Source organism: Pyrus communis, chromosome 1, assembly GCF_963583255.1.
Source record: "Pyrus communis chromosome 1, drPyrComm1.1, whole genome shotgun sequence".
In the NCBI taxonomy this organism is placed as follows: Eukaryota; Viridiplantae; Streptophyta; class Magnoliopsida; order Rosales; family Rosaceae; genus Pyrus; species Pyrus communis.
Genome location: NC_084803.1, coordinates 4,169,033 through 4,184,402, shown reverse-complemented (window position 1 = coordinate 4,184,402; position 15,370 = coordinate 4,169,033). Strand labels below are relative to the sequence as shown.

The 15,370-nt window shown below is 37.6% G+C and overlaps 1 non-coding gene across 1 annotated transcript; it reads left to right on the top strand.

The window, feature by feature from the left end:
* The first annotated feature begins 8,974 nt into the window (after positions 1–8,974).
* LOC137720244 (small nucleolar RNA R71) lies at positions 8,975–9,085 on the top strand. Its single transcript, XR_011066478.1, has one exon. It is a non-coding gene; the product is annotated as a small nucleolar RNA R71 (small nucleolar RNA).
* Positions 9,086–15,370: the final 6,285 nt, after the last annotated feature.

Genomic DNA, 15,370 nt, shown 5'->3' with positions numbered 1-15,370 from the left:
GAACCTAAAAACACACGAAAATGGCTTAAACTACTAAAACAATTATGAATTAACAACATAGATGCACGAAAACAAGCTAAGTAAGTCGCCTAAATATGCTCCTATCAAATTCCCCCACACTTAGCTTTTGCTAGTCCTCGAGCAAAACAAAATAATAACAAATAAACAAAACGACACTAAACAAGTAAAACACAACCTAAACCTTCCAACAACCGTCTTAGGGATTTCCAATGCACATGACAAGTTAAAAATCATTATTCTCACAGATTTTAGCCATCTTTACACTTAAGTACATTCTTAATCATAGTCACCACATACTAGTTCACAATTAAGCAATTAAAACACATTTCAAATGTAGTAACATGCTTTAGAGAATTTACTCAATTCCTTACTAGAATGCACTTTATTTTCACACAGATTTTCTGACTACACACCCTACACTAGTTATATGTGAGAGATTGATGTAAACATGAAAGACTAGTATCTCACATATGTTATAACAAAGAAAGCATTTTCTGGATTTACGATAATGACATGAATATGATCTCATGAATGGAATGCTACTACTTAGAATGAGAACCAGTGATTCCATAAGCTCATATCAAATCCAAACTCCACATTATTGAACACATAACGATCAAGATAGAAGTCAAAGGGGTGTAACGGGGCTAGGGTACTGGTTAACAATGAAAGGTGAAGGATAAACAAACATTCTTAAAGCAATAGTGAGCAAAGTATTGAATTAGGCACTTAGAATTCCCTTTAGAGTGCGGAAAACAACTTTTAGACTAATAGGGGAAATTCAAACAACTCTTATTTTTCTTTTCTTTTTCATTTTTTTTTTTTTTTTTTTTTTAGCCGTGCCTATGGCACAACAACTCTCATCAATAATCCTTCCCCCACACTTATTTTCTGCAACATATTAATCAAGGAATTCATTTTCCGTCATGCTTACTATGCTTTAAGAACAAAGGCATGGATGGTCCTATTCTAGGCTAGGTAAGGATAACATGGGTTAACAAAGAACATAGGTTAAACAAGGCTCAAAGGGGTTAAAACTTACAACAAATACGAAATATGGGAAGTAAGGTTATTTGGCTATGGTGGCAACTACACAACTTTATCTTGATATATGTTATGCAATTCAATGCTTTGAATGAAATGGATATAAGTTCTAGCATTTAGTTCTAGCATGATACAATTGCATTCTAAGTAGCAACCAAGCAAGGAATAATGAGATCATGCAACAACTTTAGAAAACAAAGAATCACAGAAAATAACTCTCCAAAGAATGTTTAGGCTCAAGTCTCACAAGGTTGTAGCGTTTGTTTGAGTTCCTTCCTTCAAGCATGTTACAAAAACGAATTTTTCTTTTATGATTGCATGTGAAGTCATACATTATAACCATAACCAAGCATATACCAAGAGTAAATCAAACTTTCATCCATGTCTATAACTCTTTTTAACCGTCATGCAATTACAAACCAAATCCTTATCATTGTGTTGGAAGGTACCCTAAGACACAAACACACAAAAACGACTCAAAACACTCTTTTTAGGCTTTTCAAAACATTTTTTTTCAAATTTTTATGTGATTTTCGGAGTTATAAAACAAAACACACTAAAACACTCTAAAACAATTTAAAAACACCTTAAAACAGCAAGGAACAACATTTGAAGTTATGGGTGATAAAATCCCACGAATTTGCATTAACATCATTAGTTACCCCTTCCACACTTAAATCAAACATTGTCCTCAATGTTTTAAGCATAGATTCACACAAAACATAAGTAAACACACAAAAAGCACTTAAACATACTAAACATGGCAAAATGTAATTAACAAAGAGAAGAGTTTAGGGACGCAAATCTGGTTATGGAGTGTAAATTCCCTCTTCTCCTTGGTGATTGCATTGAGGCTTTGATCTTTGTGATTCCACAGGCTTACTCTTGAACTGGTTTCCGCCCATCGTTGATTTTCCTTTGTGCTACTCTTGAACTGGGCAGCAGGATTCTTTTGGTCTTCCCCGAAGGTCTGAGCTTCCTCCTTTTATTTGTTTCTTTGTTCAATCTTCGCAGAAGTGGTCCCTTCTCTGGAAGTGTATCAACCGTTGAAGATGACTACTCGAGAGCAACGCTAGGTAAGCAATCAGGAATAGATTCCAGGCAGTTGGCTCCAGAACAGAAGACTGACTCCAAGTGCCGGCTGATTGCTTCTTTCACTTTGCCATGCGAGTAAGAACAAGGACAAAGAAAAAGACAGGGAAAGAGCATGATATGAGATACTTTTGCTTTTGACCTTGATGATATGAGATACCTTTGCTTTTGAAGAAGCAGTGAATGAATCAGCACACTTCAATCCGCCGTTTCCTCCTGGGTCATCTGTACTCCAGGCATCTGGTATCATCTCAGAGGTGAGGGAGAGTTGGGCATTTTCTTCAGGTTTTCCTTGCCATAAAAGACGAAGGTCGACATATATAGAGAATCAAGTGGTGGTACTGTTCTTTTACCATTGTCGACAAACGTTTTGATCCCGCAAATCCGGCTTTTTGAAATAGCAGGCGCCTCTTCGATTTCTGAACGACGCCTCTTCGATTTCTGAGCAGGCGCCCCTTTGCTTTCTGAACGACACGTAGTAGTGCGGATGGGGCTCCTTTTGACAAAGCTGCACGCGTTTTCTGAAAAGCAGAGAAAGCGTCGCCAGACTTTGCGCCTGTCGGTTAAAGATGTGTAGTTGCGATGATGGCCTCCACGTGTTTTCTGAAAAGAAGAAATCTTTTGACAAAGTTGAACACGTCTTCTGAAAAGCCGAGAAAGCGTCGCCAAAATTACGCCGGAAATTCCGGCTTTTTGAATCGGTGGACGCGTCGCCTTGGCTTTTTATAGAGGTATCGATCACCGCCAACAAACACACTCTGAAGATTTCCCATTCTTGAAAATCGACTCCGGCCCTTTGAAATTTAACTCCATCTCTTCTCTTTGAACACTTTTGAAAAATGGCAAACCCATCGAACCTTAGCTTGGAATTGAGCCTTAGCAGTGATACGGGCGCGCCGCGTCAAGGTAACGTATGGCGCCCTTCTTTCTTATCTTCTAACGGTCTTCTTACAGGTGAAGACTCCGTGATGCAGGACGCCACAACAGCTACAATAGTAGCTAGCAACCTCCTCACTCCAAAAGATAGTAGGCTGCTGTCAGGACGGTTCGATGAGTTGGCCGTTCAAGAGTCCCTCGCACTTAGTGTTCAGTGTGCGAGTTTTGTGTCCAACATGGGCCAACGCCTGCTTGCCCGCTCCCGTCAGGTGGAATCATTGATGGCAGAGGTGGAAAGTCTTAAGCAAGAGATCCAGCAGCTTAAGTACGAGAATAGAAGTTTGCATGTGCTTGCAAATAACTATTCGTCGGGCATGAAGAGGAAGCTTGATGAGCTGCAAGAATCTGAGAGTCGAATTCACAGTGACCGTCAAAGGCTTGCGGCTTATCTCCAGAGGCACCTTTTTCCTGGGTCATCCAGCGCTTGGCCAAGTATTGAGGCCTAGAATGCTCTAGCTCCGATGCCTTCCGCTCCGATGGCTTCCGCTCTGATGCCTCCCGTTTCTATGCCTCGTAGTGGGGCTTCACGTAAACAACCTTTGTGAAGCTCCATCTTTCTCCATGTTTAGTATCTCTTTTTTCTTTTTCTTTTTGTTTTTTTTTTTTTTTTTTTTTTTTTGTAATCAAATCAAACGGCATGGAATTGATCTTTGAATGGAGGGTGGTATTTGAAATGATCCGGTAATGGTTTAAATTCTAGAGTGGATGCCTGAATCATTAACAACATATTAGTATAAAAGAAAATTGAAATTCGGGGAGGCGGCTTACCTTTGTGCTCCGACATGAACTTAAAAACACCCCTTCGAAAGTTATGACATGTCCCGTGTCATAAAACCCTTTTTCATAGCAACCCAATAGTTTGTCTACAAACATAGCCCTCATATACATTCGTATTAGTAAGCAAAAACACACTTAACCAAAACTAACACAACTAACACAAAAAAAAAAAAAAAACACAAACCTTCCATCCCACACCCAAACCTAACCAAAGCATTGTCCTCGATGCTTAAAATTGTATGTAATGCAAGTAGGCAAAGAATATGGAATGGTGACAATATAAACACAAAATGAGGAAAGAACACAAACCACACTAGGTTGCCTCCTAGTAAGCGCTTTATTTAATGTCTAGGCAAGACATGGTAGCTTGTTCACGGTGTTGTAAACTCAAGAAAATCTACAACTTGATAAACTTGCTCTTCCTCCACTTTCTCCAAATATGGTTTCAATCGCTGCCCATTGACTTTAAAAGAGGTGCCATTCTTCATGTTCTCTATCTCCACAGCTCCGTGGGGAAATGTTTGCAGCACCTTAAATGGTCCCACCCACCTAGACTTCAATTTACCTGGAAAAAGTCTCAAACGTGAGTCATACAACAATACTTTCATACCTTGGTGAAACTCCTTCCGTAGGATGGCCTTGTCATGATAGAGCTTAGTCCGTTCCTTGTAGATTTTGGCATTCTCATATGCTTCATTTCTGAGTTCTTCCAACTCATTAAGTTGGAGCTTCCTTGCTATTCCAGCATCCTTGTAATCAAAGTTGAACTTCTTGATGGCCCAATATGCACGGTGTTCAAGCTCCATTGGCAAATGACAAGCTTTCCCAAACACAAGGCGATAAGGACTCATGCCAATGGGGGTCTTATATGCTGTTCTATATGCCCATAGTGCATCATTCAACCTCAGTGACCAATCCTTCCTTGTAGGGCTTACGGTCTTCATCAAAATGTTCTTGATCTCCCTATTGCTAATCTCCACTTGTCCTGAGGTTTGAGGATGGTACGGGGTTGCCACTTTGTGGTTGATGTTGTACTTCTTCATCAAGGATTCAAAGGGTTTGTTGCAGAAATGGTTGCCACCATCACTAATAATAGCTCTTGGGGTTCCAAACCTAAAAAAAAGCACATCTTTAAGAAAATTCAAAACAACCTTATGATCACAACCTTATGATCATTAGTTATTGTAGCAATGGCTTCAACCCATTTGGATACATAATCTACTGCCACTAATATGTATAAGTAACCAAAAGAGGATGGAAATGGTCCCATGAAATCGATTCTCCAAACATCAAAGAGCTCCACCACCAAAATGTTGTTCAATGGCATCTCATTTCTTCGGCTAATGTTCCCCATTTTCTGGCACCTATCACACTTAGAACAAAAATCAAAAGCATCTTTGAATAAAGTAGGCCAAAAGAAACCAGATTGTAAAACCTTTAGAGATGTCTTTTTGGCACCAAAATGTCCTCCACATGCCAATGTATGGCTGAACGTTAGAATGCTTTGTTGCTCACTCTCTGGGACACACCTCCTAATGATTTGGTCAGGGCAATATTTAAACAAATATGGTTCGTCCCAAACGTAGTGCTTTACCATGGCAAGGAACTTCTTTCTTTCCTGAAAAGAAAGGTCATTTCTAATTATACCACAAACAAGATAATTAACAAAATCAGCATACCATGGTTCTTTTTCTTGAATAACAAGGAGTTGTTCATCAGGAAATGATTCATTTAGAGGCAAAAGTTGTCCAACTCCATGATTTTCATTGAGCCGTGACAAATGGTCAGCCACAACATTATCACTTCCCTTCTTATCTCGAATTTCCAAGTCAAACTCTTGTAGTAAGAGTATCCATCTAATTAAGCGTGGCTTAGCATCCTTTTTTGTCATCAAGTACCTAAGGGCTGCATGATCAGAAAACACAATAACTTTAGATCCAACAAGATATGACCGAAACTTCTCTAAGGCAAAAACAATAGCAAGCAACTCCTTTTCAGTTATGGAATAGTTAAGTTGAGCATCATTTAGAGTCCGGCTTGCATAGTAGATCACGTGTGGGAGCTTGTTCACCCTTTGCCCTAAAACTGCACCAATAACATAGTCAGAGGCATCACACATTAATTCAAAAGGTAAAGACCAATCTGGTGCCATAATAATAGGGGTTGAGGTTAATTCATGTTTCAAAGTATTGAATGCATCCATACAAGCTTTATCAAAATGAAATACAACATCTTTAGCTAACAGATTGCATAATGGACGAGTGATCATTGAAAAGTTCTTAATGAAACGACGATAAAAACCCGCATGTCCCAAAAAACTTCTTACTCCCTTCACGGTTGTGGGAGCTGCCATATTGGTGATGATGTCAATTTTGGCTTTGTCCACCTCCATTCCTTGGCTAGAGATTACATGCCCCAACACAATTCCTTGTTTCACCATAAATTGGCACTTTTCCCAATTGAGAACCAAATTTGTTTCCTGACATCTTTGAAGTACTAAAGAGAGATGGTTAAGACATTCATCAAAAGAGGAACCAAACACTGAAAAGTCATCCATAAATACCTCAATGAATCTTTCTACCATGTCAGAAAAGATTGCCAACATGCATCTTTGGAATGTTGCTGGAGCATTGCAAAGTCCAAAAGGCATTCTCCTATATGCAAATGTGCCAAACGGGCAAGTAAAGTTAGTTTTCTCTTGATCCTCCGGAGCAATTGCAATTTGATTGTAACCTGAGTAACCATCAAGAAAACAATAGTGTGAGTAACCTGCCAATCTCTCAAGCATTTGATCTATGAAAGGCATAGGAAAGTAATCTTTTCTAGTGCTAGAATTCAACTTCCTGTAATCGGTGCAAACACGCCAACTAGCCGTGGGCTTTGTGGGCACAAGCTCTTTGTTTTCATTCTTCATCACCGTGATTCCCACCTTCTTAGGTACCACCTGAATAGCACTCACCCATTTGCTATCAGAAATGGGATATATGATCCCCACATCTAACAACTTCAACACTTCATTCCTCACAACTTCCTTCATGTGTGGATTGAGCCTCCTTTGTGGTTCACGGGTTGACTTTGCTCCTTCTTCCAAAAGAATCCTATGCATGCACATGGTAGGGCTTATTCCCTTGATATCTGCAATAGACCAACCAATAACTGATTTGAACTCTTTTAACACCCTAATTAGTTTATCTTCTTCATTTGGGGTGAGGTCAGAAGTTATGATAACTGGAAGAGTTTCAAATTCAGCTAGATATGCATACTTTAGATGTGGTGGAAGTGGTTTAAGTTCAAGTTTTGGTGCCTTAACAGTGGAAGGGATTAAATGTGACCTCGATGGTTCTAAAGGCTCTAAAAGAGGTAAAATATTCAAAGGATACGGTGCCAATGCTTCCAAGGCAGCTACCTCTTCCATGAGTGCATCTTCTTCATCAAACTCATCTTAAGATTGACTCAAAACAATTTGTAATGGTTCATTAGATTGTGCCTGCAAGAACTTAGAGAAAACAAGCGAATCAAGCACATCAATGGCATAACAATCAAGAGATGAAGAAGGATGTGTAAGAGACTCAAACACTTTGAATTGAACGGTCTCTCCTAGCACTGTCATAGTGAGGAGTCCATTTTGCACATCAATGATGGTCTTGGCCGTGGCCATAAACGGTCTCCCAAGCAAAATAGGCAATTCTCGGTCATGTATAGGAGCTTCTTCCATGTCCAACACTACAAAATCCGCAGGCAAGTTTAGTTTATCAATTTGAACTAGAATATCCTCCACTATACCTCTTGGATATTTCACGGATCTGTCCGCAAGTTGTAATGAGATGGTGGTGGCTTTCAATTCCCCCAAACCTAGTTGAAGGTATACGGAATAAGGCATTAAGTTGATGCTAGCACCTAAGTCAAGCATCGCCTTCTCTACCTTCTTGTCTCCTATGGTGATGTTGATAGAAAAACTTCCTGGATCCTTGAGCTTTGGTGGAAGTTTTCTTTGTAACACGGCACTTACATTCTCGGACACCACTACCTTCTCATGTGGTCCATACTTCCTTTTGTAGTTGTTTAACTCTTTGAAGAACTTCCCATAAGCTGGCATGTTCCTAATGACATCAAGCAAAGGTAAGTTAACATTTACTTTACTTAGAATATCAAAAATCTCCTTAAATGACTTATCATGCTTGCTCTTGGCAAGTCTTCCAGGGAATGGTATTGGTGGAGTGTAAGGTTTCTCAGCCTTGTGAAGATTTGGTGCTTCAAACGAGGGAGTAGCATGGCTTGGTTCCTTATTTGATTTCTCATTTTCTCCTTGAGTAACCTCTGCATTCACATGATCAGATTCATTAGTAACTTCATTGCCAACTCTATTATTGATAACCTTACCACTTTTAAGTGTAGTGATTGTTTTGGCTTGCTCTTGGTTCCTTTGGAGTATCACGGGTTGGCTTGGAAACTTTCCAACCTCTCTTTGGCTCAAGGCATCTGCAATCTGCCCCAATTGTGTCTCCATTTTGGTTAGAGCCGCCGAATGTTGTTGGAGAGTGCTATTGGTGGTTTGTTGGAATTGCAAGGTATTTTGGGCTAACAATTTAACCGTATCTTCAAGTGTAGGTTTTGGTTGGAAGTTTTGGAATTGATTGTTGTTCTTCCACGAAAGATTGGGATGATCTCTCCAACTTGGGTTATATGTATTGGAATATACACATCATTCCTTGGCCTTTGATTGTAAGAATTCATGAGGTTCACTTGCTCTTGGACATACTCGGGGTAAGCCTCCTTAGATGGACATTGATGAGTAAGGTGGCTTGGTATGTTGCAAATGGCACACACTTCACTTGCTTTTGGCACCATGTTGAGCACGGATTCAAGCTTCTTTTCTAGGTTAGCTACCTGCAAAGAAAGATCATGATTAGAGCTTGTTTCATATACTTCAACTCTCTTACCCCTTACATCTTTGTGTTGAGCATTAGATCCCAACATCTCATAAATGTTATATGACTCTTGAGCATTCTTTTTCTTCAAAGCTCCACCTGCTACATTATCAACAATTGATTGACATGTTTGGGTTAGTCCATCATAGAAAATTTGCATTTGTAAGTGAAGAGGTAACCCATGGTGTGGACATTGCAACAAAAGGCCTTTAAAGCGCTCCCAACACTCATTGAAAGGTTCTCCATCATCTTGTTTGAAGTTGAAGATTTGTCCCCTTAATGTGGCTGTCTTTTGAGTGGAAAAGAACTTTTCCAAAAACTTCTTAGCCACGGCATCCCATGTGGTGAGTGAACCAGGTACTAGAGTCATCAACCAACCCTTGGCCCTATCTTTCAAGGTGTAAGGGAACACTCTCATCCTCAGATTTGCTTCACTTACTCCCTGTAAAGGTAAACCACTCACAACATTATAAAATTCTTTAATATGAGCTAAAAGATCTTCATTAGGTAAACCATAAAAAGAAGGAAACATATGGAAATGTGAAGATTTAAGATCATAGTTTCTAGCTTCTGTGGGCAGCAAGATGCATGAAGGTGAATTTGGTATGATTGGTTGAGCAAAATCCTCCAAAGCTCGAAGATCATCTTGGTTGCCCGCCATCTCTTCTTCTCTTTCCCAATTAAATTGCTCAGATCCTTCACTTGTTGGACTAGACGGTTTCCCTTCCTCTTCTTCACGAACAATGGAGGAACTTGTTGGCACAAAGCTTTCCAAAGTGTTGCCCTTTAACCGTTCAATTCTTTGGCCTAATTCAGCAAGTCTATTTGACATATACTACCTGAAACAAGATAAAACAAGTTTGAATAAAAATCAGAAATCTACGTAAAATGAAAAGAACAAGGTTTAATATCAAAACAAGCAATTATAAGGGACTGAAATCAGTCCCCGGCAATGGCGCCATTTTGATTGTTGTTTTCCTTCTTCATGCTAGAATATGTTTAGTATAATGGCACAAGTAAGGGTGTCGAATCCACATGGACTAATTGGACCTATATAATCACTTGTTTTGCAAGAACTCTTTACTAGAGAAATAAAACTAATCAATGTAGGCAGATTTGTTGTTGTAACTTGAAAGCATAAGGAAATGAAGTAAACACAAAATGAATGAATCAACAGCTAATAAAATGAGATAGTACCAATGGAGATGAAGCTAGGGATTCGATTTTACCATTGCTAACCCAAGGCCATGCTTGTTGAATCAGATTATACTCATCCATCTACCTATTTCTTGAGTTTGTTTCACTTAGATATGATCAACCATATGATGTGTGGATTTGATCAAATGTCTATAATCATGAGCCTAATTGTGATGTGCAACTTTGGTTCCTAATCAAGAATATATAGTGCACAAGAAACTTTCACAAAACCAAAGGGAACACTCGGCAGGATGTTTGTAAAACATTCCCTTCATTCATTCACATATCCACCAAGATTATGCATGATGTGTGCTTTAATCTTGGCTAAACAACCTGTGGTTAATTCAAATGATGATCAAGCATTAAAATCAACACACAAAGTCACAATTAAATCAGAGAATGAAACAAGAAATAGATGGATCAACTGAGCATTCTGAAATAACTACATGGCAATCTTGCAAGGCTACATCGAATCCCTAGAAAGAAATTAGTTACACTTCATGTTTACAGAATGTTTGATATAAAAATATACAACATGAATGAACATAGAATAAAGGAGAAAGAACCCTTGAAGCAAAACTGATGTTGAAATCCCTTAAGAGTTGCCTTCGGTGTTGGTGCTCCAAGTGTATTGTAAATGAAGGTGGAGCGGCTAAGGTTGAATGGTTTCTGCGAATGGGAGAGTGTATGGAATGGAATGAAGCCGAGAAGAGATTGTGTAGAAATGGAATGGGAGCTTGCGGCAAAGGGGAAGATTGGATGTGTTTGTGGTGTCTTGTGTATGAAAATGAGATGAGATTTTTGTGTATGAATGCATGGGTTTTTATAGGGGGAATGGGAGAATATGTGGGTGATTGTTTAAGAGTGAATGTGGTTGTTATGATTGAGAGTGCATGTGGATGAAATAATGATGGAAAAAGAGCTAGGTTGTTGGTGTGTGAATGCATGTGTTGAATTGGTGGTGCAATGATGAAAGAGTAAGTGCATGTGTGTGTGAATGGTGGTGCAATGATGAAAGAGTAAGTGCATGTGTGTGTGAATGGTGGTGCAATGATGAAAGAATAAGTGCATGTGTGTGTGAATGGTGGTGCAATGATGAAAGAGTAAGTGCATGTGTGTGTGAATGGTGTTTCTTGATGGTTTTGGGGTTGTGATGCATGTGAATGCATGTGGCTAAGGGTTGTTGATTGGGCTAGAGGTTTTGCATGGCTCAAAGGATTGTTTGATTGGGCTAGGCCCTTTGTTTTATGTCCAAAGTGCATACAAGGCTTTCAAATTCGTCCAACACTTTGGCTCCAAGCATATGCTATCCATTCCAAGCCCAATTTTGCTCCAAAATGCTCCAAAATGCATCTTTTTGCTTCCTTAGCCATATGAACCTAAAAACACACGAAAATGGCTTAAACTACTAAAACAATTATGAATTAACAACATAGATGCACGAAAACAAGCTAAGTAAGTCGCCTAAATATGCTCCTATCAGTCACCGAAAACATCCAAAAATCTTAAAACACCTAAAAAAAAGTCCTAAAATCTTAAAATCCAGTGTTTTGGGCTAACAAATGATGATCTTTGGGGGAAAATGCCCTTACGTTGGGGCGAACTCCCTCACTGTTCTCTATGAGAAGGTGAATCGCGATGAAATGTGCTTGTAAATATTAAGAGTCTTCCAAGTAAATTAGTGTAAAAAGAAAATGGTTATCAAACGAGCACTAAACTACAAGTAAAATTATATATACTTCGCTAAGGTCAATGAGGAAAAATAAGCACTTCGCTAATTTGGATCATGTGAGACTCTTTTTCAGATAACTAAATCTTGTTTTGGTATACGACGAGATTTGGATCCTGCTTTCACTAGGGTAATTCTTTCTAAGAATTATTTAGAAATAACGTTCTTTAATTAAAACAGAACAAAAAACAAAGCAAAATGAAGCCAATGAAGAAGATTAAATGACCTAGCTTTGTCTCTTTTGGATCATGTGGAGAATGGAGACTTTAGCCTTGGAAGACAAAGCTAATTAGTAAGTTTGCTTCTTGTATTTAGTAACAATAATTGAAACCAACGTTCAAATCGTGGGATAGATAATATTAGTGAGCCATGTTGATAACGGTGGGACCCGTTAACTAATTAATGAGTTGCGTTTTGTGCTAAATCTGTTAGTTGAATAAGTTGTGTTCGTGCTTGATTTTTCTAACTGTCAGTTTAACAAGTCGTATTTTGACAATAATCAAACATATGTTGTCTTACAAGCTATAAGAATGGGTATGCATAGGATTGCGCTTAGACTCATTTCCAATCTTATCTAGTCTCGGTCACCATATGAGTCCGTAAGGTTCATGTGACTTTCTTAAGGTTCAAGCGTTGATGAGCCAAGGTAAACATGATTACAAACTGGTTAAGACTACTTTTAAATTTATTAAACACTTTCACATGAAATGCAACCAACATGAAGTCAGATAAAACCAAAATACAAAGAAATATTACTTTTGTATCAATTACGTTTTACTAATAACGTGATCGATCCGAGTTTTCATGCCTAATAAAAAACAGGAAAATCTGAGCCATGGAGAAACGAATATTATGGTTTGATTCAGCCCAATATGACTGGTTTGACCGTGTCCTACTAGCCTAACATGAGTTGACCCATATCCATTAACATTCTTATCAAACCAATTCAAAGAACTCAAGATTTTCAGCTGCCCTGATGACATTTCATAAATAACCCCCCCCCCCCATACCCACCTGCTTCAAGCAACCACCACAATTCATATATATTTAAAATAATTTTTTTATTATGTTTGGGTGTATCAAATACGCCGCAGTATACTAAAAAATCTTTTAAAACATGTAGGCGTAACCAACTACTTATCTTGTTTTATTAAGATGATGATGCATGCCAAGTAGTAGGTTGGAGTTTTAAAATTTTTAAGTCAACCATTAAGGTTTAATTAACTATAGCAAACCAACTACAAATTATTATTTATGGTAAACAAACCAATTTCTAAATTTGGTTAGTAAACAAAACAATAACTGAAGGCATTTCATCCAAAAATTAGAGGGATAGACACGAGAAGGTGGGGGGTGGGACTCCCATAAAGAAAGCTGCAGAGGGGGAGAACTGGAAAGGGAGGAGACCCTCAGGCTCTCAGATCGAAGTGTCTGAAACCATTTGCAGAAAAGTTACAAAACGACATCAAAACAATCACTGCACCCCTGCTTCCCTCTCCTCCCCGTGCTATGGTTCCAATCACACTACCACAGTCTCTGGTACCGTGACATATGAGATAAAAAAGCACATCACGTGGGTTTTTTTCTTCTTCTTATTTTTAACGAAAGATAAAAGCAACTTTAACAAAAAGTATTCAGTACTATTCATTTTAATGAAAAATCATATTTTTATACTAAAAAAGTAATTTTTGTACTATTCACTTTACTCTTTATTTTGTCTTAAAATTCAAAAATTTCAAGTCATTTTAATTAGTTTTCCTAAAATAAAATGAAAAAAAAATAAATATGTGATTTTGCAGTACTCAATGTCACATTTGTTTAATTTGCTCGGGTGTTACTTTAATGTTATTAACACTAAATATTATGAGTGTTTTAGTTGTTAAATTTAACTTCACAATTATTCGATCTTTTACTTTTAATCGTATTCATTCATTTTTTGTACTACATGGTGTTACTTACTATTCAAGAAAATTGTTTTCTTTGTTCAAAACGTTGTCACAAATTTCACAAGCTTCAAGAATTTGGTTTGTACTTTACAAGAAATGTTGGAGTACTGTCACATATTCACGCATAATAAGTAGTATAATACAAATACCATTATAATTGAAAGTATAATATTACACGTACGGTAAGTGATTAATACACGAGCATTGCAATTGTTACACGCTGAGAAAAATCACTTCTATTTTGGCTCGTAATGTGTTAATGCGATAATTAAGCAAGAATACGATGCGCCAATCTCGTTGCAGGGTGTGTTTATATATTGGAATATTGGACTTAATGCGATCATTGGGGTGTGTATGTTCTTCTTGAGCAACGTGCTGGTGTGATACTGGGAGAAAGAAAGGCAAAAGGATAATTATTATCAAAATATTGGTACCATGATGTCCTGCTTTTGCTTAATCTTCGCATCAAATAAATTAATCCACCCAACCACAACAAATGAATTAGTGGTAAGAACGCGAACTGAGACTCTCCAATAAATAAAAGAAATATGTGAGGTTCAAAGTTAGATACTCTGAGTTGATGAGTCGACTTGACTATGGTCACGAATAAGGTAAAATTTTCTATAGTCTCTCCAAATAAAAAATAAGTAAATAACCGTGACTTACAACTAATTGTCTTTATTTATTTATTTACAAAACAAATAAATTAATTAATTCACGCACAAATAATGCCTTAATTCATACACGTGATTATTAGACTTCAAATCACACTCTTTAAAAAAAAATTCAAGTGAAATTTGTTGACCCTTGCAGTATTTGTAGTAAAATTTACATTGTATTTTGTGCTCATTATAGTATATGCGGTATAAACAGATATTACAAACGTCAATAAGTTATATTTAAACTTGTTTTTGAAAAAATCTGAATAACATTCTTCTTATCAAAAATAACCAAATGACACATTACTAAGCGAATTTTAACAACCCTAAAACAATAAATCAAGTAAGTAAAAAGGGTAAAGAGATTTATCTAATTCTAAAACACAAATGATTGCAATAGTGTTGGTCCGTTGGAGAGTAGTTTGTACTCATCCCCTCGTTGCCTTTGGGCATGGTATCATGATTCAGAATGATTCATGTTAGTTGAACTAAACAAATAAAGAGGCCAACCAGGCAGCCAAGTCAGCAACCCACAACCACAGCACATGCTCTTCTCCTTCAGGGGGGCAGCTACCATTCCAGCCATATACTTCGAATTCAACATGCTGTGGAATTTTGGATTTAATTCATTCAACAAGATTTCCCTCCCATTTAGATTCAATAGTAATCCAAGCAACAAAACTTCTCTCTAATTACACAATGCACGCAAATTGTTAATATCTCAGTATATTATGTTAGCGTTTATGATATGAATGACATATTAAAACTTAAATTTAAAAAAAAAGGACGTCCGTTGATATCAACACATTATCAATGATATGTCGACAATTAATTTTTAATGAACGAATCTCATTTGCATAACCACACTGATGCAAGAACATAACTAGATTAGCTAATCATGTAGTTTACCATGAACATTTTTAGATTGCAAATGCTAATGTGTGAGGCCTACAAGTCTGCAACAACTTTTGCCTAGGCAGGCAAAATTTTATTATCCTTTCTGGACTAAACAAAGTCAGCAGATCGAAAAAGACAACTAAA